Source organism: Centroberyx gerrardi, chromosome 22 (genome assembly GCF_048128805.1).
Source record: "Centroberyx gerrardi isolate f3 chromosome 22, fCenGer3.hap1.cur.20231027, whole genome shotgun sequence".
Lineage (NCBI taxonomy): Eukaryota > Metazoa > Chordata > Actinopteri > Beryciformes > Berycidae > Centroberyx > Centroberyx gerrardi.
In genome coordinates, this window is record NC_136018.1 from 17,311,062 (window position 1) to 17,336,850 (window position 25,789).

Sequence of the window (25,789 nt, forward strand, 5' to 3'; positions counted from 1 at the left end):
GTTCGAGTCCAACTGGCAACCTTGGGCAGCTAAAATGGTGAGAGAACTTCAACTGAGTTACTTAGAATCAAGCCATCAATCACACTTTGAATGACTAGCGGTTCTCCCATGTGTGATTTCAGGGCCTTTTGTGCTTACCTTTACTACTATGGAGGGAAAACTAATCAACCTTGCCTTGTGCCAGTTTAAAACCGATGGAATAGAGACTGACACTGGTAAAATCCGTACTTAACTCAGGAAGATGGTCACCAGCTGATTTTGGACCATGTGTCGTTTTCATTCTGCTCTGAACATGAACTCTTTAGTAACTTGTTCACCTTCCACCAGAGAACAAAACACCAGCTGTTTATGGTAACTGGCCATTTCACACCAACAGTCCACATGATGTCAGCTCTGTCCATTCAGCTGACATGATTTTACACTATTGTGCTTTGAGTTTATCAGTAGTTTATCTCCTCTCCACATACTGTGAAGGTGTTTACAGTAATTATGAGTAAGTATGGGTTGTCAAATGGCAGGTTTCTGGTCTATGTGTAAATGTCAGTAGTGAGTTGTCGTGGCCGAGTGGTTAAGGCGATGGACTAGAAATCCATTGGGGTTTCCCCGCGCAGGTTCGAATCCTGCCGACAACGATGCACTGTTTTCATACAATAGTGCTGTATGATAGGGTAGTAAATGGTAAGGTTGTCTGCACTTGAACAGCTGTCAAACTACCATGCAAGGCTGAAAACATTCTGGGAGCAACATTTGTTTAAATTACAATCTCTACTCTTTTTTTGGCATTACTCCAACATGGTTGCATGTCGTTCGTAACCACTGGCAACCACTTTTTAACTCTTCCATGACAGGCCTCTATTGAGAAGGAAAATATAACACAAAAAATTGACAGTAATACCTCCCTCTTATGGAGAATTGACTTTGTGTGAACAAGTGGTTTGTGAAGTGAACAGTACAGACTGTGTTCAGTCCCACAGCTCATTCATGGAGAGAGTTGTTGTGTTTTAGGCTATAAGCATGTGGATCATGTCACCTTGTGCCCACTGCATTCTTCTGATTTTGGCTGCAGGTGGTGAGAGCATTGTGTTGTCTCCTAGTGAAATACAAACACAAGGTATATCAATTATATGTAAAAGCCAATGTTTTATACACAAGCTTTGATATACAGTTGTAACTTTGAAACCAAATAACAGCAGTATAAGACAAAATGGGTTGCTATAAAGGACTTATAAGGCTTATGGCAGTTTTTCATCCATTAAGAAAATTCCTTTTCCATACAGTTCTGGGAAAGAGAATGCCAAGGAAAGAATCAACAAGCAGAATAAATAATTATCTGTGCCACAAAAGCTGTGCTGTCAGGTCACAAATAACAAAACTAAACTGAAGCAAAGAAGTTGTATGAAACTTTACATGCTTACCTCTGTTTTATGTGCTTTAATGTCCCTCAGGCAACTGTGTTCCAACTGATAGGGCAACATTGACAAGCTGCTACCAAGTTTGCGTTTCCCATGGTGAATACTGACAAGCTGCAGATATATTCTGCATACTGACATAGAGAGTTGTCGTGGCCGAGTGGTTAAGGCGATGGACTAGAAATCCATTGGGGTTTCCCCGCGCAGGTTCGAATCCTGCCGACAACGACACACTGTTTTCATTGTGGGGAGAAACAGCTGAATCTACTGGACCAATAGAGCACTTTGTAGACCTTCTGTCTCACATGCTTAAATACTTCTCCTCGTCTCAGTTTGCTTGCTGTTGTACCTCCCCCTGCTCCTCCTCTCTCCCCCTCTTGTCCCTCCCTCCTCTCCTCCTCTTTTCCCTCCCTCCTCCTCTTCCAGTTGAATTCCTGACATAAACTGCTGACTGTGCAGCAGGAATACTGTTTTTCCTCAGCGATGGTGGTATAGTGGTGAGCATAGCTGCCTTCCAAGCAGTTGACCCGGGTTCGATTCCCGGCCATCGCAGAACTTTCTTTTCCCAGGTAGTACTTACTTATGAACTGTGATTTAAATACCTTGTTTCTGTCTCTTGGTTTTGGTGTCAGTGATGTTTTGCTTCATCAGTCTGATTAGAGGTTTTGTAGAAATGTTTTCTCACATCATTCTCTCAATCACAGGTTTTTAAAATCATCTACTTTCAGCAGGTTTAGATTTCGTTCTTTTGAAATCCACCTAAGAACCTCATACATGTATTTGTGAATGTTAAGTAATGCAAACTGAATTTCTAGTCTAAAATGTATGTTATTCCCATTTAAAGGATAATTCCGGTTATTAACAACCTGGTTGGGTATATGACTAGCAACAGTAAATCAAATTCAAAGCTTCACATCTGTCTGGGCTGGCAGAGTGGGGAGTCATCAGGTTTAGAAACTCCATTTATGTGTTAGTTGATATTGTGTGTGATTGAGACAGAAGGGAAGCTCCACAAAGCTTTCTGTTGCTCCAGTACAGTCAACTCAGCTGTTTCTCCCCACAGTGAAAACAGTGTGTCGTTGTCGGCAGGATTCGAACCTGCGCGGGGAAACCCCAATGGATTTCTAGTCCATCGCCTTAACCACTCGGCCACGACAACTCTCTATGTCAGTATGCAGAATATATCTGCAGCATACAGCACTACAACACATAGAACAGAAAGCTGCCATTTGCCAACCCATACTTCTTGATATTTAACAGCTTGACTATATTTGCAGAGGAGTGACCTACTGATAAACTGCCATAATGTGGATGGTTGGTGTGAAGTGGCCAGTTACCACAAACAGTTGGTGTTTTGTTCTCTGGAGGGAGGTGAACAAGTTACTAAAGAGTTCATGTTCAGAGCATGACAGAAGACGAATGACAGAAGATTTTTAAAACATCTCCAGTCTCCAAGTGTTTTCTCACTAGGAAGTATAATCATTGTTGGTACAGTGAGTTTCCTGAAATGAAGTAAAGAACATTTCAAGATGATCAACTGGTCCAACTCAGAAAGAAAACCTAAACAGATTTCTAATCCATGGCCTTAATCACTCAGCCACAACATCTCTATGTACATCAATAAACTGTATTACATGATGGTTGGGCACATAGCCAGCAACAGCCAATAAAATTCAAAGTTTCTCATTCATCTGAGCTGCTGAGTGGACTGTTTCAAGTCATCAGCGTTAGAAAGTCCATTTACTATTCCATAGCTAAGTGCTACTGATCTGTGAGCAGGGATGTGGTGGAGGAGGGGGAAAGTATAAATTAATGTGTTTGTTTTTAAGTTAATGATTTTTGCTTCTACTGGTGGTTATTAGCCTTGTGATGATCACTGACTGGAAGTCAAAGTTTACTCACCTTTTTATTTACCACTACATCACTGAGTAATGACACAGTGCCAGTTCTCAATGGTGATTGGCCACTTCACGCCTCCTATTCTCACCCAGACAACCTGTCTGTTCAGTTGTGTGGAGGAAAGCTCATTCTTTTGTTGAACCTATTGTTCCAGTGCTTTGATAGTTATGTGATTGTCCAAATTATACTGTGAAAGGTGAGAAAGATCAGGCAGGAAGACGAGACAGTCTTTCCTCCTCCAACATGGTGACATATTCCTCTTAGGAAAGGAAAGGATGAGGTAATGGAGGAAGGGAAAGTAGGTGATAGTGGAGGGAAGGATGAGGGATTTCAGAAAAGTCTCCTTGGTTTTAGTGAATGAACCTTGACCTGCAGCAAGTCAGTGGCAGTCAGACAGTTCTGTTTACCTGCTGCTGTTTCTGTCAGACTGGTTAATGCAGCTTGCATCAGGGAAAGAGGAGGTACCAACTTTTACCCTGAAGACAATTCAAATATCAAACTTTTGTTTTGGCAAAACATTTTGCTTGTATGACTAACAATTCCCCATTCAGTGTTCATCAAGTGTGGCTAATGTGTTCCTGTTGTGTCCAGCAGGGGGATGTAGCTCAGTGGTAGAGCGCATGCTTTGCATGTGTGAGGCCCCGGGTTCAATCCCCGGCATCTCCAGGAGGTTTTCTGTTGAAGAAGAAAAGTCCTGTAGAGACCAAACAAGTACAGAGACCATGTTGACATGCACCTTGGAGATCTGCTGATACAATACTGTACAGTAGATTAGAGGAGTTTGTACTCTGGAGAAAGCAAATAGAAAGTCATAACCGTGTAACCACAACAAGAGAATCTTTGATGATTTTATACTATGATAAATTCTACTCTGGTTTTGACCTTGAACAAAACAAACAAAGATACACACAGAGCCCTAACCTCAAATTTAGGATTTTCTTTTTCAAGCACTGACAAAAAAAATAATGTCCTCAGAAGTGTTTATTTAGTTACTGGATGTGTGAGGGTCTATCGGTTTTGAAAAGATTCCTCTACCTCCATCATCCTCCCTGTGTTTTCTTTATGTTCCAGTGCAGACTGGTCTAGACTGAACCATCAGCTCTCTGGTCACTTGATTTTGGACCATGTGTCGTCTTCATGCTGCTCTGAACATGAACTCTTTAGAAACTTGTTCACCTTCCACCAGAGAACAAAACACCAACTGTTTATGGTAACTGGTCACTTCACATCAACAGTCCACATGGTGTCAGCTGTGTCCATTCAGCTGTCAGGATTTTACAATATTGTTTATCAGTAGTTTAACTCCTCTACAAATATAGTCAAGGTGTTTAAATATCAATAAGTATGGGTTGGTAAATGCCAGGTTTGTGTTCTATGTGTTAACCTCTGTAGTGTGAGTTGTCGTGGACGAGTGGTTAAGGCGATGGACTAGAAGTCCATTGGGGTTACCCTGCGCACGTTCGAATCCTGCTGGTAACGAAGTGCTGTTTTCATTGAGGTGTGAAACAGCCGATTCTACTGACTTGACTCTATTGGACCACCAGAGAGCTTCCGCTCTATCTCAAACACACATAACACCAGTCCACTCAAATGAGAAGCTTTGAATTTGATTGGCTGTTGCTGGTCATATGCCAAACCATCATGTAATTCACCTGATTGTTGTACAAAGAGATGAGTGGATAAGGCCATGCATTACAAATCTATTCACGTTTTCTTTCTGAGTTGGACCAGTTGATCATCTTGAATTTCTCTTTACTGCATTTCAGTAAACTTGCTGTACCAACAATGATTATACTTCCTAGTGAGAAAACACTTGATGGAGACTTGAGATGTTTTAAAAATCTTCTGTCCCTTCCTCCACTACTGAGACTGCAGACAACATGGCTGCATGAACATCAGTTTCTGGGTCACAAAGGAAAGTTGGACGACTGTATGGATCTGTTGTCTCTGAGTTCATGATTTGATATTTTACCTGTCTCATGAGCGGTTAAAGAGATTAACTAGAAGTTGATGAGAGTTTATCTGTTGGTTTGATCCTGCTGACAAGTGGATGCTTTCATTTGCAAGTATATGAGGTGAGAATCAAAAATAGGCTTGTCCTCTACACACAGGGCTTTAAAATACTTCTCTGTTTGCTTGCTGTTGTACCTCCCCCTGCTCCTCCTCTTTTCTCCTCTCCTCCTCTTTTCCCTGCCTCCTCCTCCTCCTCCACGTCTTCCAGTTGAATTCCTGACATAAACTGCTGACTCTGCAGCAGGAGTGCTGTTTTTCCTCAGCGATGGTGGTATAGTGGTGAGCATAGCTGCCTTCCAAGCAGTTGACCCGGGTTCGATTCCCGGCCATCGCAGAACTTTCTTTTCCCAGGAAGTACTTATGAACTGTGATTAAAATACCATGTTAGAGATATTTTGGTATCAGTCTGGTTATAAGTGTTGTAGAAATCTTTTCTCAGCTCGTTCTCACATTTCAATCCATCTTCTTTCTGCAGGTTTACATTTACAGTAAAACCTCATACATGTATTTGTGAATGTTAAGTAATGCAAACTGAATTTCTAGTCTTGGAATAATATTTTGGAACTCTAAAATTCAGTGTTATTACCGTTTAAAGGATATTATTTAGTTATTTTCAACCTGGACCTTATTTTCCTAATCTTTGGCATCATGACGATTGATTGTGGTGAAAATTTCATCACTGTAGAGCGTTCATAACTCCAGGTCCTGTGCAATACACACATACAGGGCCAACAGATAATGTTGAATCCCAAAAGCGATTACATACATGTCATTTCAACACAATAGCACTCACACTGCAGTGGGACCTTCCTACATTCAATGTCCGATTATCCATTGCCTGAAACTTGTGTAGATTGCGTGTGTAGATTATGTTATTTTAAGTGGCATGAGCTCATTATCAACTAGACCATTGATGCTGCATTCATCAGATGTTTTGTAAATACGAGCTGCCAACTGTGAAAAAACATCACATCGACCTTGTGGTACTTACAAGTAGGACGTGAGAATTTATAGGCTGTGATATCTCCCACCCGGCATCACAAATTGTCTAAGTGTGTCAACACAAGCAGTAAAAAATGTAGCAAATCCACTAATGTTGGCGGACCAAGGTATGAAAAATCACAATTATCAGGTAGTTCTTAGGTGGATTTAGGAAGAATGAATGTAAGTGTAAACCTGCAGAAAGAAAATGGTTTTAAAAACCTGTAAATGAGAATGAGATGAGAAAATATTTTTACCAAAAATCTAACCAGACCGATGAAGCAAAACATCACTGGCACCAAAACCAAGAGACAGAATCAAGGTATTTCAGTCACAGTTCATAATTAAGTACTACCTGAGAAAAGAAAGTTCTGCGATGGCCGGGAATCGAACCCGGGTCAACTGCTTGGAAGGCAGCTATGCTCACCACTATACCACCATCGCTGAGGAAAAACAGCACTGCTGCTGCGCAGTCAGCAGTTTATGTCAGGAATTCAACTGGAAGAGGAGGAGGAGGCAGGGAAAAGAGGAGGAGAGGAGGGAGGGGAAAGAGGAGGAGAAGGGGGAGGTACAACAGCAAGCGAACAGAGAAGAGAAGTATTTTACTGTAAAGCCCTGTGTGTAGAGGACAAGCCTACTATTGATTCTCACCTCATATGTTTGCAAATGAAAGCATCCACTTGTCAGCAGGATCAAACCAACACAGATAAACTCTCATCAATTTCTAGTTAATCTCTTTAACCGTTCCTGAGACAACACATGAGGTAAAATATCAAATCATGAACTCAGAGACAACAGATCCATACAGTCGTCCAACTTTCCTTTGTGACCCAGAAACTGATGTTCATGCAGCCATGTTGTCTGCAGTCTCAGTAGTGGATGAAGTGACAGAAGATTTTTAACACATCTCAAGTCTCCATCAAGTGTTTTCTCACTAGGAAGTATAATCATTGTTGGTACAGTGAGTTTCCTGAAATGCAGTAAAGAGCATTTCAAGATAATCAACTGGTCCAACTCAGAAAGAAAACCTGAACAGATTTCTAATCCATGGCCTTATCCACTCATCCACAACAATACAGTGAATTGTATGATGGTTGGGCATATGACCAGCAACAGACAAACAAATCCAATTTTTTTTTTATTCATCTGAGCTGCTAAGTGGACTGTTTCAAGTCATCGCAGTTAGAAAATCCATTTATGTGAGTGATGGTACTGTGTGTGTTTGAGATAGATGGGTTGGTCCAATACACTCAAGTCAGTAGAGTCGGTTGTTTCACACCACAATGAAAACAGTCCTTCGTTGTCGGCAGGATTCGAACCTGCGCGGGGAAACCCCAATGGATTTCTAGTCCATCGCCTTAACCACTCGGCCACGACAACTCGCATTACTGATGTTTTCACATAGAAGAGAAACCTGCCATGTGCAAACTCATACTTATTGATATTTACAGTAAATGCCTTGACTATATTTGTAGAGGAGTGAAACTACTGATAAACTCAAAGCACAATAGTGTAAAATCATGACAGGTGAATGGGCAGAACATAATGTGGATGGTTGGTGTGAAGTGACCAGTTACCATAAAAAGTTGGTGTTTTGTTCTCTGGTGGAAGGTGAACAAGTTACTAAAGAGTTCATGTTCAGAGCAGAGCATGACAGCATTAATGACAGAAGATTTTAAAAACATCTCCTCAAGTCTCCACAGGGAAGTATAATCATTGTTGGTATAGTGTGTTTCCTGAAATGCCGTAAAGAGCATGTCAAGCTAGGGTGAGAAAATTCTGACTAGAAATCCATTGAGGTTTCCCCGCGCAGGTTCAAATCCTGCCGACAACGACACACTGTTCTTTGTAGACCTTCCCTCTGTCCTAAACACACAATACCAATGTAAATGGACTTTCTAACCCTGATGATGTGAAACGGTCCACTCAGCAGCTCAGATGAATGAGAACTTTCGTGTTTGATTGTCTGTTGCTGTGCATTTGCATAACCATCATGCAATTAACTTTATTGTTGTACATAGAGATGTTGTGGCTGAGTGGTTAAGGCCATGGATTAGAAATCTATTTGGGTTTTCTTTCTGATTTGGACCAGTTCTGTACCAACAATGATTATACTTCATAGTGAGAAAACACTTGATGGAGACTGTAGTGATCTGTTGTTCTCATGAGTTCATGATTTGATATTTTACCTCATGTGTTGTCTCAGGAACAGTTAAAGAGATTGACTAGAAATCCATGAGTGTTTACCTGCATGGTTTGAATCCTGCTGACAACAAGAGGATGCTTTCATTTTCAAGTATATGACGTGAGAATCAAAATAGGCTCCTCCTCCTCTTCCAGTTGAATTCCTGCCATAAAGTGCTGACTGTGCAGCAGGAGTGCTGTTTTTCCTCAGCGATGGTGGTATAGTGGTGAGCATAGCTGCCTTGCATCGCAGAATATTTCCCAGGAAGTACTTATAACTGAGATTTAAACAACTTGTTTCTGTCTCTTGTTTTTGGTGTCGGTAAAGTTCGGCTCAATGTGGTTAGAGGTGTTGATCAACACAGTCAAGTGAGTGGAATCGGCTGTTTCACACCACAATGAAAACAGTGCGTCGTTGTCGGCAGGATTCGAACCTGCGCGGGGAAACCCCAATGGATTTCTAGTCCATCGCCTTAACCACTCGGCCACGACAACTCACATGAGAAGGATTATCTTGAAGAGAAACCAGCCATTTGTCATACTTACTCATATTTTAGCACCTTGATGTTTGTAGAGGACTTAAAATGCTGATAAACTCAAAGCACAATAGTATGTTGAGTTGATGGTTGAGAGATTAGTGCGATGGACTGAAAATCGATTGTGTCCCTCGTAGGTTTAAATCCTGCTGACAACACTGAGCTGTTTAAATAGTTGTAGAGCTTCAAATAACTGTATAAAATTGCAAATGGTCATTTGAGGGCTTTCTGAGCCTAATTCTACTACAGAGGCTAAACTACCTTGTGTTTTGTCAGTGTGAAACCAGTGTGAATATAGACCAACACTGGTAAGATTCTTAAATGGTTTTGTAAAACGTTGAAAACATTCAGGTAGGAACAGCTCTTTACATTACAATCTTCACTTTTTTGTCACTCCTTCAACATGGTAGGATGTCCTCTGTAACAGCTGGTAGCCGCTCTTCAACTCTTCCATGACAGGCCTCTACTGAGACAAAGTAGACAAACTCTTACAGTTTATGTTCTATGAACAAGTGATTTGTGAGGTGAACAAGTATAGACTGTACAGTCCTACAGTGTCTTCATTTCAATGACATAGACTTAGATTTAGAATTCATTATCATCACTTTATTTGAATGTGATCTCAGCTCTGTTGATCGTATGACTAACATTTCCTCATTCAGTGTTCACCAACTGTAGCTAACGTGTTCCTGTTGTGTCCAGCAGGGGGATGTAGCTCAGTGGTAGAGCGCATGCTTTGCATGTATGAGGCCCCGGGTTCAATCCCCGGCATCTCCATGAGGTTTTCTGTTGAAGAAGACCAGTCCTGTAGAGACCAAACAAGTACAGTGACCATGTTGACATGCAGCCTGGAGATCTGCAGATGCAATACTGTACAGTAGATTAGAGGAGTTTGTACTCTGGTGAACACCGTCCTATAGGATATCATGACTTTTATGCAGAGGTGGGATGTAACAAAGTAAAAATACTTCATTGCTGTACTTAAGTAAGAGTATCTGTACTTTACTCAAGTTTTTCTTTTACTTTTACTCACTACATTTTAAAAGAAAAATCTGTACTTTCTACTCACTACATTTTCAAAACAGACTCGTTACTCTCGGGAAATCATCAACTGATTTTCTAAAAAAAAAATATTTTCAGCATCAGACGGCTTCCATCCCGGAACCAGCTGATCAAGAGCCAAATGTGATTGGCTGCTTGTTTAGCAAAGCGACACCAAAAATTAGGGGAAGGGACAGAGAGAGAAGCAACACGAAGAAGAGAGAAGCAACAAGAGAGAGAATTAACGTTAGTGAATTCAGCTACTAGGGTTAGGGTTAGTGATTTGAGCTGAACGCTCAACAGAAAACCAGTTTAGAACATTAGAAATGACTTTTTTAGAGAACGACTTTTACTTTTATACTTTAAATAAATTTTAGTCCACGTACTTTTATACTTTGACTTGAGTAAAGGATTTGAAATGGTACTTCGACTTCTACCAGAGTATATTTTTAAATGAGTATTTGCACTTTTACTTGAGTAGGGAATTTGTGTACTTCTACCACCTCTGCTTTTATGCAACAGTTACTAACACTAACATTCTGTAAAGTATAATCATTTTATCAGCCAAGGACTTAAACTACCTGCTATCCTTTAACGTAACATAACTAAATGTTCATTTTAGGGTTAACACCTGCTTTAAACCTGTAGATTCCCTGCAAGACAAACTCAATCATATTTAGTGTACTGTGTGATAACAGCTTTCCTAAAGGACATCTTCAGTTAATGTTCAATGTCCAAAGGAACTGCGATGGCCGGAAATCGAGTCAACTGCTTGGAAGGCAGTTGTCACCACTAAACCACCATCGCTGCACTGAGAGAAGAAAGGAGGAATTCAGCTGAGTCAGCGCTTCACATCAGGAGGAGGAGAAGTGGGAGGTACAGCAGCAGGCAAAGTGAGCTCTCTACTGTTGACGTACTGCAGACAAGGATATAAAAGACACCCAGACATGTGGTTCCATAATGTGACATCTTTGTCACTAAATTTGTCACTGAAATGTCAAGTGGCTTCAGATTAAAATGTTCCTGTCTTTTTATTTTAAAAAATCTGCCTTCTCTCCCCGGCTCCCATTTCTTTGCCTAGCAGGCTTCCCCAGCCATCGCAGAACTGGTTTTTCCCAGATAATACTTACCAACTGTGATTACCTTGGCTTTGTGTCTTGGTATTTGTGTCAGTGATGTTCGACTCTATCAAGTAGGTTAGAGGTTTTGTAGAAATGTTTTCTCAGCTCATTCCCTCATTCACAGGTTTTTAAAACCATCTATTTTCTGCAGGTTTAGATTTACATTCATTCTTCCCAAATCCACCTGAAAACCTCATACATGTATTTGTGAATGTTAAGTAACGCAAACAGAATTTTTAGTCTTGGAATAAAATTTGTGAACACTAAAATTTAGTATTATTCCCATTTAGGTATGCAGGGAGTAGGGAACCAATCACTGTTGAAGAAGACTACTCTGGATGTAGAAGTGTTTATTTAGTTACTGGACATGAGAGGATCTTTGGGTTCTGAAAAGATTCCTCTACCTCCATCATCCTCCCTGTGTTTTCTTTATGTTCCAGTGCAGACCGGTCTAGACTGAACCATCAGCTCTCTGTCAGTGTGAAGAACAGAAAGGCAGCAGTCAGACTGGGAGAACTGGGAGAGCACTAAGACTATTCTACTGAACTCTGAGCCTCCACACCAGAGCAGGTAGGGAGAGTTTCAACTTATATCTTATTTTATTAACAATTAGGACAATTTGGCTTTAGCTGATGGAAATCCTCTTCAAATATGGTAAAGGTGTTTGAAATATCACCAGTGTCTTTTTCCCATGTTTGGGTGGGGGGGCACAGCTTGTTTTTGTGTTGTCGTGGCCGAGTGGTTAAGGCGATGGATTTGAAATCCATTGGGGTCTCCCCGCGTAGGTTAGAATCCTGCTGACAACGCTACACTGTTAAGATGCGAACAGCCTCTTAAACGAGCTTGGCACGCACAAGTTTGTTTACAAAACGGTGGACATGCTGTCTTTGGTGTTTCTTCTCCTGATGACTGAAAACATCACCTGCAGGGAAACTCAGCTCTCCACATCCCACTGGACTTGGCCTGTAGTTCAGGTTCCTCTCTGGACAGAAGTCCTGAGGCACCGTCTGTGTTTCAAGTTTCAGCGACCTAATGTGTGACTCCAAAGCTGGGTTAGGGTTAGGGTTAGGGCCGTAATTAGGCCAAAACAGCTGTTTGGTGGTTAAGGCGATGGACTAGAAATCCATTGGGGTCTCCCCGCACAGGTTCGAATCCTGCCGACAACGGCTGACAACTCTACTGTTTATCGGTTTATCTACTGGTTCTGTACTGAACTGATCCTTGTTGACTTTGCCCCAACAAACAACTGTCTATGAACAAGCAACTACTAAAAGGTATTTGATTGGCTGGTCACATATTCAAACATGTAATTTAATCCTCTGTTCTTCTTCACTACTGAGACTGCAGACAACATGGCTGCATGAACATCAGATTCTGGGTCACAAAGGAAAGTTGGACGACTGTATTGATCTGTTCTGTCAGAGTTAATGATTAGATTTACCATGTGTTTTCTCAGCAGATATTTCTGTACTAATGTTGAATACACAAATACACACAGGGCTGTAAAATAACTCCACTACATGAAGACATGTGAGATGTTAGTTTGACCTGTTTGATCCCAGAAAGCTCTTCAGTCTCTAGTCTGAAGTGGTTTGATTTCAGTTTGTTTTGGAAGCACAGTGTATAAAATCAGTAGTACTGTTACTAATAGTACTACTAGTACTGTTACTGTTAAAGACTGATCTTCTCTCCTCTTCTCAGTTTGCTTGCTGTTGTACCTCCCCCTTCTCCTCCTCTCTCCTCCTCCTCTTTCCCCTCTCCTCTCCTCTCCTCCCCCCCCCCCCCCTCCTCTTCCAGTTGAATTCCTGACATAAACTGCTGACTGTGCAGCAGTTTATGTCAGGAATTCAATTTCTTTTCCCAGGTAGTACTTACTTATGAACTGTGATTGAAATACCTTGTTTCTGACTCTTGGTTTTGGTGTCAGTGATGTTCGGCAGTATCAGTCTGATTAGAGGTCTTATAAATATTTCCTCTCATTTACACGTTTTTAAAACCATCTGCTTTATATTTACATTTGTTCTTTCTAAATCCATCTGAGAACCTCATACATGTATTTGTGAATGTTAAGTAATGCAAACTGAATATCTAGTCTTAGAATACAATTTTTGAATTGAGTGTTATTCCCATTTAAAGTATGATTCTGGTTATTTTCAGCCTGGGCCTTATTGATGGTTGGGTATATGACCAGCAATAGCCAATCAAATTCAAAGCTTCACATTTGTCTCGGCTGCTGAGCTGACTGTTTCAAGTCATCCGGGTTAGAAAACCCATTTGTGTGATTGTTGGTATTTTGTGTTTGAGACAGAAAGGACAGTCTACAATACAGTCAAGCCAGCAGTGTTGTTTCTCCCCACAGTGAAAACAGTGTGTCGTTGTCGGCAGGATTCGAACCTGCGCGGGAAAACCCCAATGGATTTCTAGTCCATCGCCTTAACCACTCGGCCACGACAACTCACATCAAAAAGAGTTACACACAGAAGCGAAACCAGACATTTGCCCACCCGAACTTACTCATATTTGACCACCTTCAGGGTTTCCCATTAATGTATTAAACTGTGGCAGTGCGCCACAGTTTAATACATTAATTTCAATTCACGTCGCTGAGAAAGAAATGTTGCCGTTATTATTAGTAGTTTTATTATTGTTTTTTCGGTCTTTGCCTTCATAAAACTCAGTCTCCTCTCAAAGGGCTGTCCCTCCTCCCTGCTTTGGCAGGTGCTAAACACACCCCCATCCCAATATGTGTGAGATGAGACACAAACACGTGCATACGCACGTGCGCACACACTACGTGATACTGCGGACGTCTCTCATTGAGGAACGAAGCACAAGCCACAACCTGGAGCGCATTTGTAGCAGGCCCATTCACACATAGAGCGACAACTATAAAGATAACTATAATGATATGCTGCTGTTGCTCCAGCGTTCACACTACAACGATACTGGCGCCAAATATTCAGATCAACGTTTATCAACGTGCTTTTATTTTACTCGCTGTCTAAATAAATAACGACAGAGCCGATGGATTTGGGTTCATGAATTGCCGCAAAGAGAGGAGCTAGCAGAATCAATAATGCTCTTTTACGGCGCTTTCATTACATTATTGTGCTTTGTTTATATGAGAGCTAATTGTACTAATGGCTACCAAGTAAAGCTATTCATTTCTTTACCAGTAGGAGACTGCACACCACATCTACTGTGGATCAAAGAGTCAAGTCCCCTGTAGCCCATGTTGAGAGAAACACCTGTAACTTCACCGTGGCTAAACGGGTTTCAACAGGCTACTGGAGGGACACATGTTGTTAAAAACATAGGATAATAGCGCATTTGAGGTCAGGTTGGCCAAGACATGGTGCTATTTTGTTAGTTAGCCAGCAAAAGTTAGCGAGGTAACTAGCTTCCAGGTCAGTAAACAGCCTTACCGCTAATCTCAAAAGCTCTTCCGAGGGGTATGTCACGTTTCTTTTCAACATTTTTAGAGGCGATGGTCTTTGTCAAATAGCGCTGGGTTCCTCTGGACTTCTGTCATCAGTTCCTCAGCAGCAGCTCCGTCACTGCAGTGAACTACCGAATTCTCCCAGCCCAGAACTCTATTTTGATTGGTTGATAAAGTTTTAAGTGTTGTATCACCTAAGGCAGGGGCTGGAGAGGATATCGCTGTAGCAGAGGGTACGCAACCTCAGGTGTGTCTTAAACGTATGGTTTTAAAAAACGTACGCACTTGTAATATCACGCCTTGACTATTGCAACTCCTTACTGGCAGGGCTCCCGGCAAGTACGCTCAAACCTCTGCAGATGATCCAGAACGCGGCGGCGCATCTGGTCTTCAACAAGCCCAAAAGAGCACATGTCACTCCGCTGTTCATATCCCTCCACTGGTTCCCAGTTGCTGCCCGCATCAAGTTTAAGTCCGTGATGCTCGCCTACAAAGCAGCAACCAAAATGGCTCCTACCTACCTAAACTCCCTCATTCAGGTCTACGCTCCCTCCCGCCCACTACGCTCTGCCAAGGAACAGCGCCTGGTGCTGCCACCACAACAAGGCCCTAAGTCTCTAGCCAGACTCTTCTCTTCTGTGGTTCCTCGGTGGTGGAACGAGTTACCAAACTCCATTCGATCCGCAGAGTCCCTCTCAATCTTTAAGAAAAGGCTAAAGACCCAGCTCTTTAGTGAACACCTTCTCACCTGATGGACTGTGTAATCCAAAAAAAAACCCCCAAAAAACACTGACCTTGATGTTTGTAGAGGAGTTAAAATGCTGATAAACTCAAAGCACAATAGTATGTTGAGTTGATGGTTGAGAGGTTAGTGTGATGGACTAAAAATCTATTGTGTCCCTTGTAGGTTAAAATCCTGCTGACAACACTGGGCTGTTTAAATAGTTATAGAGCTTCAAATAACTGTATAAAATTGCAAATGGTGATTTGAGGGCTTTCTGAGCCTAATCCTACTACAGAGGCTAAACTACCTTGTGTTTTACCAGTGTGAAACCAGTGTGAATATAGACCAACACTGGTAAAATACAGGATGAAGTGGTTTCTCACAACACTCAATGCCACGTTTCATTACTATGTGTCGGTGTTATAAATAATATGAGTTGTTGTGGCCGAGTGGTTAAGGCGATGGACTAGCAATCCATTGGGGTTTCTCTGCGCAGGTTCAAATCCTGCTGACAACGTTGGTCTTCATAAGATACCAATGGCGTGTTTGGAGAGCAATTACAAATGCGGAGTGTAGGAAATGCTGCCATGTTGGTGGAGTGACAACAAAATAGTGGAATCTCTTGTGCCTCCCTAGACAAGAAAATGTTCCAGTATACTGTGTGTGAATATTTCTTAAGTTATACTGTAAAAGGCTGAAAACATTCAGGGTGCTTTTTTTGTCCCTCCTCCTACATGGTTGGATGTCCTGTGTAACACTCTTTAACTCTTCCATGACAGGCCTCCACTGAGACCATAAAACACCAAGAGTAGAGAGTAACACCGTCCTCACAAACTCTTACAGAGAGTTTATCTGCCTTCAGTGACATATTGACCAAATTAATTATCAGTTTATTTGAATGTGATCTCAGCTCTGTTAGTTTTCAGCCTCCATGCCTCCTCTCACAACTAATCAAACGAAACAACCTGGAAAGGGAAAATCATGAACTGTTCATCACTCTGCATATGCAGCCTGTGACTGGGGGTCGCAGGTAGGCATCGCCTCATTTTAAGGTGTCATGAGGTTGAGAACCACCGCTCTACAACACATGCAAACTGCATGGCTGCCAGTGGGTGAAGTGAGGTGGAAGAGATTTAAATGTAGGCCTGCTTCACTGACTATCAGTGGTCACACTTTATTTGATAGTCCAGTGTTGATACTCAACTTCCTATCAAGTGACTAGAACGTGTCACTAAAGAGTCTTGGGTTGGGTTGGGTTAGGCTCAGGTCAGGGTCACATAGAGAGGAGATTTATCAAAAAGGCAAGTGACACATTGTTAAACATCTACTTTGTGTCACCTGATAGTCAGTTGAGTAACATCACACTATCCAAATAAAGTGTTGCCTTAATCATTTTTCAAACAAGTCATGGCAGAGCGTCCCACAAAGTTTCATAAAATAAATGAAAAAACAAACACACAAACAAACGATTTGCATAAGATAAAGAGGGCTTTATTTAAGAATAAGGCAACTACAATAACTACAATAATTCCTTACAAATTTCACAAAACACACATACAATTTTTTATACTGGTATTTATGTTTTACTTATTGTTATAATAATTTTAGTTATTATCTTTTATTATTTTTATTTTTATAATTTTTGGATTATTATTATTTTTGTTGTATTATGTTTATAGTTACAGGCCTATATTTAGCACATATTCCTGACTTAGTAATTCCTATTTCAGTAAGCAGTTGTGACTGCAGTAACTGTCTGTAACAACTGTAAGTACCTGCAGGAACAGAAGTTGCACTGTAACCATGGTTCTCTGAGTGCAGAGATCACCTCTTCACAAGACACTTTGTGTTATGGGACAATTTAAAACACGTCGAGGAGATGGTGCAGGTCCAAACCGCCCCGAACCCGTCAACTATGTCACACCAAACAAACTATTTACAAATATACACTGTTGACCCCCCTGGGCTGACAGTGGCCGCCAGACGCTGCACCATGTTGCCATAGGCCCAGGTGCAAGGCGCTACCTGAGGCCTGCTGGCCCTGCCAGACGCTAAGGCCAGCTTTCAGGGGTGAAGGGTCACTCAAACCCCCCGCAAGACGCCGAGGTGATTGAAGAAAAGGGGTGAAGGAAATCCTGCCTCGACCGGCTCCCTGGCCACACGGGGGAACAGTGACGCTGAGACGGGGGCGTTTAACCCGGCCGGACCGTCCGCGTCAACACCGAGTGGGGCGATACGGACGCCAGTGAGCCGAACCTCGACCCAGCAGAGCCCACCGATGCGGGACACTTGAGGAGGTTTGGAGAGAGAGAAGTTCGGCTAGAGGCAGCAGCGACCCAGAGAGTGGCCCTGATGCAGGTCCCAAATCTCTGGTCCTATTGGTCGTCTCTCCCAAAGGCTCCAGTGCTGCTCCATGTGACTTCTGTAGGGAGAAATCTTAATGGAGCAGCACAGGAGCCTTTGGGAGAGGCAACAACCAATAGGACCAAAGATTCCCAACGGGTCCTGCATCATCGCTACCTAGAAAGGTAACCGTGACGACGAGCTCTCCTGTCCAGATTGGTGAGCGGGCCGATCTGCTGCTGCCTAAAGTGAAACAGCTCAACTATCTGTCACCTCCGACCTGCAGCACAGCGTGGAATCAAACGCTCAGTAGCATGAGCTGCTTCTAGCTTCTGTCTCATTATCCACGTCACCTAACCCAGGTGGGTCAGTTCCCATGACACTTTGGGCCGGCTGCTCGGACACGGACAAAGCCTAGTCCTGAAAACTTTACGTCAATGGAGATCTCCACTGGAAATGAAATGTTAGTCCAGGACTAGGCTTAATCCATGTGTGAGCAGCCAGCCTGTCCTGTGAGGAGATCTCAATACCATAGAGAACATGTTTAAACTGTCACCTGCTACACAATACTGTATTTTATTGTTTTATTATTTTATATTGTACTCCTTTTTTTTTTAACCATATTATTATTATTATTAATAATAATATTATTTTATCATATGTTTACTTAGTTATATATTTTTAGTTACCCCATATTCTGAATTTACTGAAATAGTTTTTTTTTTCCTTTTTCTATTTTTATATGCATATTTCTATTTGGCTTTTATTAACCATTAACCTCTATTACTGTTGCTGCCAAAGACCTAATTTCCCCATGGGCATCAATAAAGTTGAATCTTTTAATTGAATCCATACTTGACTGTACTATTTAATATAAAACTACGGTTAATGTACAGATGCCCAGAGCTAGTGCAGCAGCCTAGTTTAGCGCCTGGCCCTCTTCCTGCACGGCTGAGAACATTTAGGTTCGTCACTAACATCTATCTCTATGTGGGGCACCTGCTCTCCTCCCGCACCAAAGGATACCGCCTCCCACAGGCGCCGCTTGATCCTGCGCCCCAGCTGCAGGCTGTAGGGCCGAGGCCGGCCAGAGGAGAAGCGCAGCATGGGATCCACGACCGAGTGGTAAAGCCGCCGGTACTCTGCTGCGCTGCGGCCGTGGATCATCAGGGGCTCGTCTCCGGTCTCCTGTTGAGAACCACTGGTTTACAGCAACTGGTGTTTCCCACCGACATTTCAACACTCTTACACTGAAAGTCCCTGTTACCCAGAGAAAGTCTGTATGGATGTTGTATGTTTTTACATTCATCACTATGAGATCATGTGTGAAAAATCATTACTCTATATGATATGATATGATATGATATGATATGATATATTGAGTGTACCTCAGCCCTAAGGGAGGAGTCTTCCAGCTGTGGGAGGAACTGAGCAGATCTGGGTCTGGGGTCGGCCAGCCTGGAGACCAGGGGCGCAGCGGAGATAATAATAATAATAATAATAAACTTTATTTATACAGCCTCTTTCTTAAACAGAGTCTACACAGTGCTTTAAAAAATAAAAACAAAATACAAAAGTAAAACAAACATACAATAGAATAGAGAGGCAAAGGAAAGGATGAATTCAAACTATAGGCAAAGTAAAATAAAATGAATAGTAATAAAATAGTAGCAGAATGTTAAACAGTCAGTTGTGAAGATGAGGCTGACTCAGCTAACCTAGTCTGCTGGTCCTCAGCCGGGAGGGAGCGAGGGGAAGCCTGCTGCGGGCCAGAGGAGCCGACAGGAGCGGCTGGAGAGGAGTGCAGGGCCTCGCTCTCCTGAGAGCAACAGCAACACCACAAACAATGACAACAACTCTACTGCTTTCTATTGTTTTTATTACCTGTCCAGTACCACGACTTTTCCTCACAATACAAGGCATGGCAAAGCAGACTGAATATGTACAATTGAGAATAAGCCTTTTTCACATACTACTGACAAAGTTCATTTAAATCAATTAAAATAACTCAAAATAAAGACAATTTAAACACAAAGATGCATTTAGAGAGGTCAGGTCATGTAATAAGACACAGGACAGTGCAGTTGTCTTGTATATGACAGTATCTACAGTATCATGTTTAAAGAGTTGAACCTCCTTCCTGGCTCTGGACAGCTTGCTGTGGCTCCTCCAGTAGCTGTGGTCCAGCAGGTGTCTGGGCACAACATGGCGGCTGCTGCTCGTCTGGAACAACACAGCAGTCTGGTCATTAGTGACATAACCGACAGGAACTTTCACACAGCTTCCTGACACTTCACGGAGCAATTTGAAAATAAACAGCCGATATCAATTTGAAAATAAACATTTTTTAACCCCCCCAAAATTAACCTACAGTTTCTCTCTTCCTCACCTGCTCCATGAGAAACCGTCGAGAAGAGCAACTGATGGACCAAAGTTGAGGAAAATGTCGAGAAAACGTCGAAAAAAATCGTGGAAACGTCGAAAAAGTCGTCGAAGAGCCGTGAATTTGTACGTAGATTTCCTTCTCCGTCTCAGAGCCGAATGACTGATGTTCTGGACGGTTGTCCGGGTTTCCAGAACTTTGATGATGTTCGACATTTCATTCTAAACATTGGATGATGTAATAGGAAGTAATGGCGGATCAACTTCAAATAAATGGATGGAAAAAGAAGCCTATTTATTGCCAAATATGAAAGTAGCCTATTGTCATTCCCACCTGGACTCATTACCAGATATTAATCTATCATGGAATAAACATGAAGATGCATTGAAACAGCAACAGTGACTCTATCAACATAGTCGGCCTAGCGCATCTTATTCAATAAATTTACTAATCTAATCAGGCTACAGGCTTAATAATTAATTTAATCGTTTAATAACCAATTGCGTAATTAATCCATCTTATTTTTATTTTCACCAAACCAGCATAACTAAGACAATGCAACTTAAAAACGTCACTTCTATAACTAAACACCTGTTAGAAGTGTAACACTCAGTTTGCTCCATACTCAGTTTTAAAAAGTTAGTGCTTCATATTCAGAGAACAGAATTTCTCCAGGAGGCCTACAGGTCTAGGCTACTTCTTAACACAGTGGAGGAATGTTACTAAGCTTTGGTGAATATGATCTGTAGATTCATAGTAAATTGTATCTTTTATAGCCGAACTGTAAGAAATACAATCCTCTATTCATGGCACGTGAGGCTGCGTCTTCCCTCGTCGTTCATGAGCCGACTGGCGATGAAAGAAAGGAAAACACTTCAGTACTGGTTGCTTCTTCTATGACTGCTGGACAGATTGTCATCAGGTCGTATAGGAAATGTGTTACTGGACTCTCAGAAGAAACTTTATTTTGACTTGTGAGTCACAAAATGACAAAAGTCTCTCAGTCTCTTTGCATTAGTTTTTTTGGGCAGAATGGCTCGCGGCACGTGAGGCTCCAACTGACTGGGCATCCAGCTGCTTTCCTATATTTCACCGATATGTTAAGGGAATGATGGCTAATATTTGAATTATCTTGTAAGTTTAAATTCTTAAAGGGAGAGCTGCTAATAGACGTTGCATTTGTGCGCAATGTGTGTGTAAGTGTGTAAGAACTTTTTAAGCAACTGTCTATCTATTAACGCCTATTCAATCATAATTAATAGGATTTTAGACACATTTACCCTATGTTGACATGTAGTCACATGTTCTTCTGCCCTCTCAGACTTGATGCGCACGCAGCGTCTGCTTCTCCCACAGACTGTGAAACTGTTCTCTTGCTCCAAGTCAAACTGTGGCCAGCAGGGGCTTTAATCAACAATTATTCAAGGAGCAGTAAATATCTGGAACTTTAAAAGCCTCGACCTTAATTGATCTCCTCTGAATTTATTTCTTTTTGGTCTCTGAAGTGTCCGGACAGTCAAAGACCGACTGTCCATTCCGGAGGACATCAGGAGGACAAATTAGGCTTTTTTGTAAAAACTAAAAAATGTTTCAAAATCATTTAAAAAAAGCATTCTCACCATAATATTATAAAACCAATGTGAGCCTAATAATTGCCTTTAGGGTCCATTTAATTTCATTTGGTAAACAAAAATTAAGACGTCAATATGATACTAAACGAGAGGCAGCTATAAATCTTATTGTTATAAATTCATGTTTCTGTCTGGTAAGAATCTCATTTGATCAAAACCCTCCAACTGACTGAAATAACAGCTGATGACAAATAACAAGAGTCAAATGTGACCTCCAGTCTGTGATCTGCATGAGACAAACACACAAATGTAAACAAAGATTCATTGTATTTCCAGAAAAGCATTTACTAGTGTTTTATCCCTTAAAGGACCTCATAATTTGCATCAATTTGATTCTTCCTCCTGTTATGTTTCATATCAGTTTAGGTCACAGAGATTTAAATCATCTTAAAGATTTGGGTAACGTCTCTTCTGCAAATGAAAAGGTGTAAAGTGAGTTGTGGTGGATGAGCCTCCACTGCATCCCTTCAAATGTTGCTATTAGCATGTTGTGTTGACAAGTAACATGAATGTCTGGTCTAGTCTAGTAATATGGATATGGAGTTAAATGCAATGTGCATCTCTTAAAATGTTGTTTTTTTATACACTATGTGTCTACAGGCTGCTGTCACCCTGTTCTACACTGAGGTATGTTCAGTGTGTATTGTTATTGGAATGAAAAATACTATGTAATTGTTACAAAGAAAGACACGATCAAGCTTTACAAAATATTAATTTGACTGTTTTTTCCCAGCAGTCACCTTGTGCGAGGGAATGCTGTCCCTTCCTCCAAAAGTATAATTGGATTCACCTTCAGTTCTTCAGTTCAACACATCTGTTGCACCTGCTGTGAATTGATGAGTCAGTGAACAGGTTTGTCTCATCCATACACTAAATACCCTGAAAAGCATCTGTATTCATTTTGTTCATATAGAACTACAGCAAGGAGCAAACAAAGCTGAAACAGATATTTGTCTTTTATTCTTTTCTCTTGAACAGCTGAAGACGATGCACATCTTCACACGTCAGTTCCTGTAAGTAGAGCGAAAACTTGTTATTGATGAAATATTTGACATTCAGCAAATGTGATTCATACTGGTTATTTGGTGTTATTAGATATACCACTGTAATACGCTACAGGGAATGTGAGTAATGCGTAAAGCGCATTCTAGGGAATTCCATGCAGTAACTTCATTTAGTGCAATGACTTTATTATATCAGATATTACAGCCACATCGAGGAGCAAAACAGCAAAACCAGCTGAGCAATTAAATGACAAACAGCAACGAACTGTAAGGTTTTAAACACATGACAGGATTCTTCAATCATGGTGAATTTACTGCATGGAGTTCAAATATGACAAACTCATATTCAGTGTTGTGTGACTGCAGTTTTCCTAAAGTGCAGCTGTAACGTGCTGTTCATCTCTGTCACTAAATCTCTCCAAATCCCTTTGAAATGTCACGTGGCTTCAGATTTAAATGCCCCGTCTTTTTATTTAAAAACTCCCATTTCTTTCCCCAGCATCACTCATCATATCTGCTTTACTAGGGACACAGGAGCCTTTGCTGCTTCTAGGGCTTTGATCTTTTCACTCTTTACTATTGGTTCCTTCTAATGTTGGTCATCTTGGAAATTAAGTTTCCTCAATCAGCAGTAAATATTCCAACTTCTTCCATAAACTACAGTGTGAAATACCTGGAACACATTTGGTTCTGGTTCCAGGTTTAAACAGGCTGCACTTTTCAGTGAGTTTCTGTGCAGTTTCTTCATTGACGTCCATGGTAAAACTAGAGAAGAGGAAGCGACTGAGGGAGCTGTGTCTGCTTCCTCCAGCAGATGGAGGTATCAGTCTGTCATATTGGGAGAAAACCAGTGAATATCATTGTTTGGCTTCCTGTATCAGATAATACTTGATGAGAAAACTCAGAGCAACTCCCTCCACCAAACCAGCAGCCAGTCACATGATGCTGTTAGAAAGGGGAAGAGTGGGCTGGAGCCACAGATATGACAAACACACGTTTCAAGCACTTGGGCTTCCCTGATGCATAATCAGGAGTAGATACCGCCCACCACTCAATATGAATGATAAGAATAATGTATCAGTCAGCTTCACTAAAAGTTTATTAATGCTCTCATCTGATGTTTATGTGCTATCAGAGCATCTAGCTGGGGAATCCAGTAAAGCAACACCATGCCACTTCTAATGAAATGGCACTTTGGGATTTTTGACCATTTTTATTGCTCTTCTTGATCACACATAATAGATTACATGCCATAAGATGTTAATGAGCATTAAATAAATTACCTCATTTTATAGTATCAATAAACTGCTCAGGCAGCAGCAATGTCTATCGAAGTGATTTTGGATGTTTGATCTATAATCTTCTATCAAAGTGGAATAGCAATTAAAAAAATATATTTATGTAAAAGTATTTAATACCAAAAGGTTTCACCCCCTTGACAACATATTTTATTCACAGGCATATAATTAATACTCCAGCGTACACCAGAATTACTTAGATGGACACTTTTATTGATCGGCTACATAATAATTGTTGGCCATAAAAACCAAGGAGCAAACGACGTGTTTCGCATATCGTTGCTTCGTCAGTTTCTCTGTATTCCTCCTGCCAGTTGGTACCTAGGAGAGCAGCACTGTGCACAAGGTAACTTCTATATTTATACATATATATTATTCATACTTCATCTTTACATTGTAGGTAGAAATATTGAATACATTTTCTCATGACAAAATTTCTCTAATTTTGATTTTATTCCTTGCCAGTAAATCTTATTCAGTCCCATTCATACATCTTAATGGGATTTTAAGTTGCAGGGTGTATTCTGCTTCAGGTAGGCAGAGAATGAAGTTATATCTTATTTTATTAACAATTAGGAACATTTAGCATTAGCTGATGGCAGCTCCTCTCCAAATATGGTAAAGGTGTTTAAAATATCACCAGGTGTCTCTTTCCCATGTTGAATGTTGACTTACAAATAAGCTCTTAGGCTCATTTTATGGTAATGGTCAAAGAGGTTAGCATGACAGACTAAAAACATATTGTGTCTCCTCATAGGTTACATAAAATCCTGCTGACAACACTGGGCTGTTTAAATAGTTATAGAGCTCCAAATGACTGAATAAAATTGCAAATGGTGATTTGAGGGCTTTCTGAGCCTAATTCTACTACAGAGGCTAAACTACCTTCTGTTTTACCAGTGTGAAGCCAATGGAATATAGACCAACAGTGGTAAGATCCATACTCCAGAAAAAAGTGGTTTATCATAACACTCAAATCCAAGTTTCATTTCTATGTGTTGAAGTTGACTGTGATGTGAGTTGTCGTGGCCGAGTGGTTAAGGCGATGGACTAGAAATCCATTGGGGTTTCCCCGCGCAGGTTCAAATCCTGCCGACAACGACTGACTATAGACCTGAGTAGTAATTCTGTGTAATGGAATGGTTTTGATCAGATAATGATGCAATGTTTGGAGAGTGGTGATGACTGCTAACGGTTAAAGCTGCCATGTTTGAGGTTACAACAACACACCTGACATACAGACCAAATTAATAATCGCTTTATTTGAATGTGATCTCAGCTCTGTGGCTCTAGTTGATCAGCTGCTCTGATCTCTTCTATAGAGAATACAGTAATGTCAGTTGTTGTTAGGACTGCTACTTTCCCTCAGCGATGGTGATATAGTGGTGAGCATGCTGCCTTCCAAGCAGTTGACCTTGGTTCGATTCCCGGCCATCGCAGATAGTGCTTAATTACCTTGGCTTTGTCTCTTGGTATTTGTGTCAGTGATGTTGGACTGTATCAAGCAGGTTAAAACTGTTGTAGAAATGTTTTCTCAGATCATTCTCTCATTCACAGGTTTTTAAAACCATCTACTTTCTGCAAGTTTAGATTTACATTCATTCTTCCCAAATCCATCTGGAAACCTCATATATGTATTTGTGAATGTTAAGTAACGCAAACTGAATTTCTAGTCTTGGAATAAAATTTGTGAACACTAAAATTGAGTCTTATTCCCATTTAGCTTTCCCATGTTGGGGTGGGGGGGCAGGTTCTTTTTGTATTTTTTTGTGTTTCAACATGT

The 25,789-nt window shown here is 41.1% G+C and overlaps 14 non-coding genes across 14 annotated transcripts; 9 read left to right on the forward strand and 5 right to left on the reverse strand.

The window, feature by feature from the left end:
* The first annotated feature begins 550 nt into the window (after window positions 1–550).
* Window positions 551–632, forward strand: trnas-aga (transfer RNA serine (anticodon AGA)). Its single transcript has one exon. It is a non-coding gene; the product is annotated as a tRNA-Ser (tRNA).
* Window positions 633–1,555: 923 nt separating this feature from the next.
* Window positions 1,556–1,637, forward strand: trnas-aga (transfer RNA serine (anticodon AGA)). The gene has a single exon. It is a non-coding gene; the product is annotated as a tRNA-Ser (tRNA).
* A 252-nt stretch (window positions 1,638–1,889) lies between these two features.
* trnag-ucc (transfer RNA glycine (anticodon UCC)) lies at window positions 1,890–1,961 on the forward strand. Its single transcript has one exon. It is a non-coding gene; the product is annotated as a tRNA-Gly (tRNA).
* A 525-nt stretch (window positions 1,962–2,486) lies between these two features.
* Window positions 2,487–2,568, reverse strand: trnas-aga (transfer RNA serine (anticodon AGA)). The gene has a single exon. It is a non-coding gene; the product is annotated as a tRNA-Ser (tRNA).
* A 1,334-nt stretch (window positions 2,569–3,902) lies between these two features.
* On the forward strand, window positions 3,903–3,974 carry trnaa-ugc (transfer RNA alanine (anticodon UGC)). Its single transcript has one exon. It is a non-coding gene; the product is annotated as a tRNA-Ala (tRNA).
* Window positions 3,975–5,583: 1,609 nt separating this feature from the next.
* trnag-ucc (transfer RNA glycine (anticodon UCC)) lies at window positions 5,584–5,655 on the forward strand. Its single transcript has one exon. It is a non-coding gene; the product is annotated as a tRNA-Gly (tRNA).
* A 1,019-nt stretch (window positions 5,656–6,674) lies between these two features.
* Window positions 6,675–6,746, reverse strand: trnag-ucc (transfer RNA glycine (anticodon UCC)). The gene has a single exon. It is a non-coding gene; the product is annotated as a tRNA-Gly (tRNA).
* An 854-nt stretch (window positions 6,747–7,600) lies between these two features.
* Window positions 7,601–7,682, reverse strand: trnas-aga (transfer RNA serine (anticodon AGA)). Its single transcript has one exon. It is a non-coding gene; the product is annotated as a tRNA-Ser (tRNA).
* Window positions 7,683–8,899: 1,217 nt separating this feature from the next.
* On the reverse strand, window positions 8,900–8,981 carry trnas-aga (transfer RNA serine (anticodon AGA)). The gene has a single exon. It is a non-coding gene; the product is annotated as a tRNA-Ser (tRNA).
* Window positions 8,982–9,727: 746 nt separating this feature from the next.
* trnaa-ugc (transfer RNA alanine (anticodon UGC)) lies at window positions 9,728–9,799 on the forward strand. Its single transcript has one exon. It is a non-coding gene; the product is annotated as a tRNA-Ala (tRNA).
* Window positions 9,800–11,908: 2,109 nt separating this feature from the next.
* On the forward strand, window positions 11,909–11,990 carry trnas-uga (transfer RNA serine (anticodon UGA)). Its single transcript has one exon. It is a non-coding gene; the product is annotated as a tRNA-Ser (tRNA).
* A 1,567-nt stretch (window positions 11,991–13,557) lies between these two features.
* Window positions 13,558–13,639, reverse strand: trnas-aga (transfer RNA serine (anticodon AGA)). The gene has a single exon. It is a non-coding gene; the product is annotated as a tRNA-Ser (tRNA).
* A 2,143-nt stretch (window positions 13,640–15,782) lies between these two features.
* On the forward strand, window positions 15,783–15,864 carry trnaa-agc (transfer RNA alanine (anticodon AGC)). The gene has a single exon. It is a non-coding gene; the product is annotated as a tRNA-Ala (tRNA).
* A 9,161-nt stretch (window positions 15,865–25,025) lies between these two features.
* trnas-aga (transfer RNA serine (anticodon AGA)) lies at window positions 25,026–25,107 on the forward strand. Its single transcript has one exon. It is a non-coding gene; the product is annotated as a tRNA-Ser (tRNA).
* Window positions 25,108–25,789: the final 682 nt, after the last annotated feature.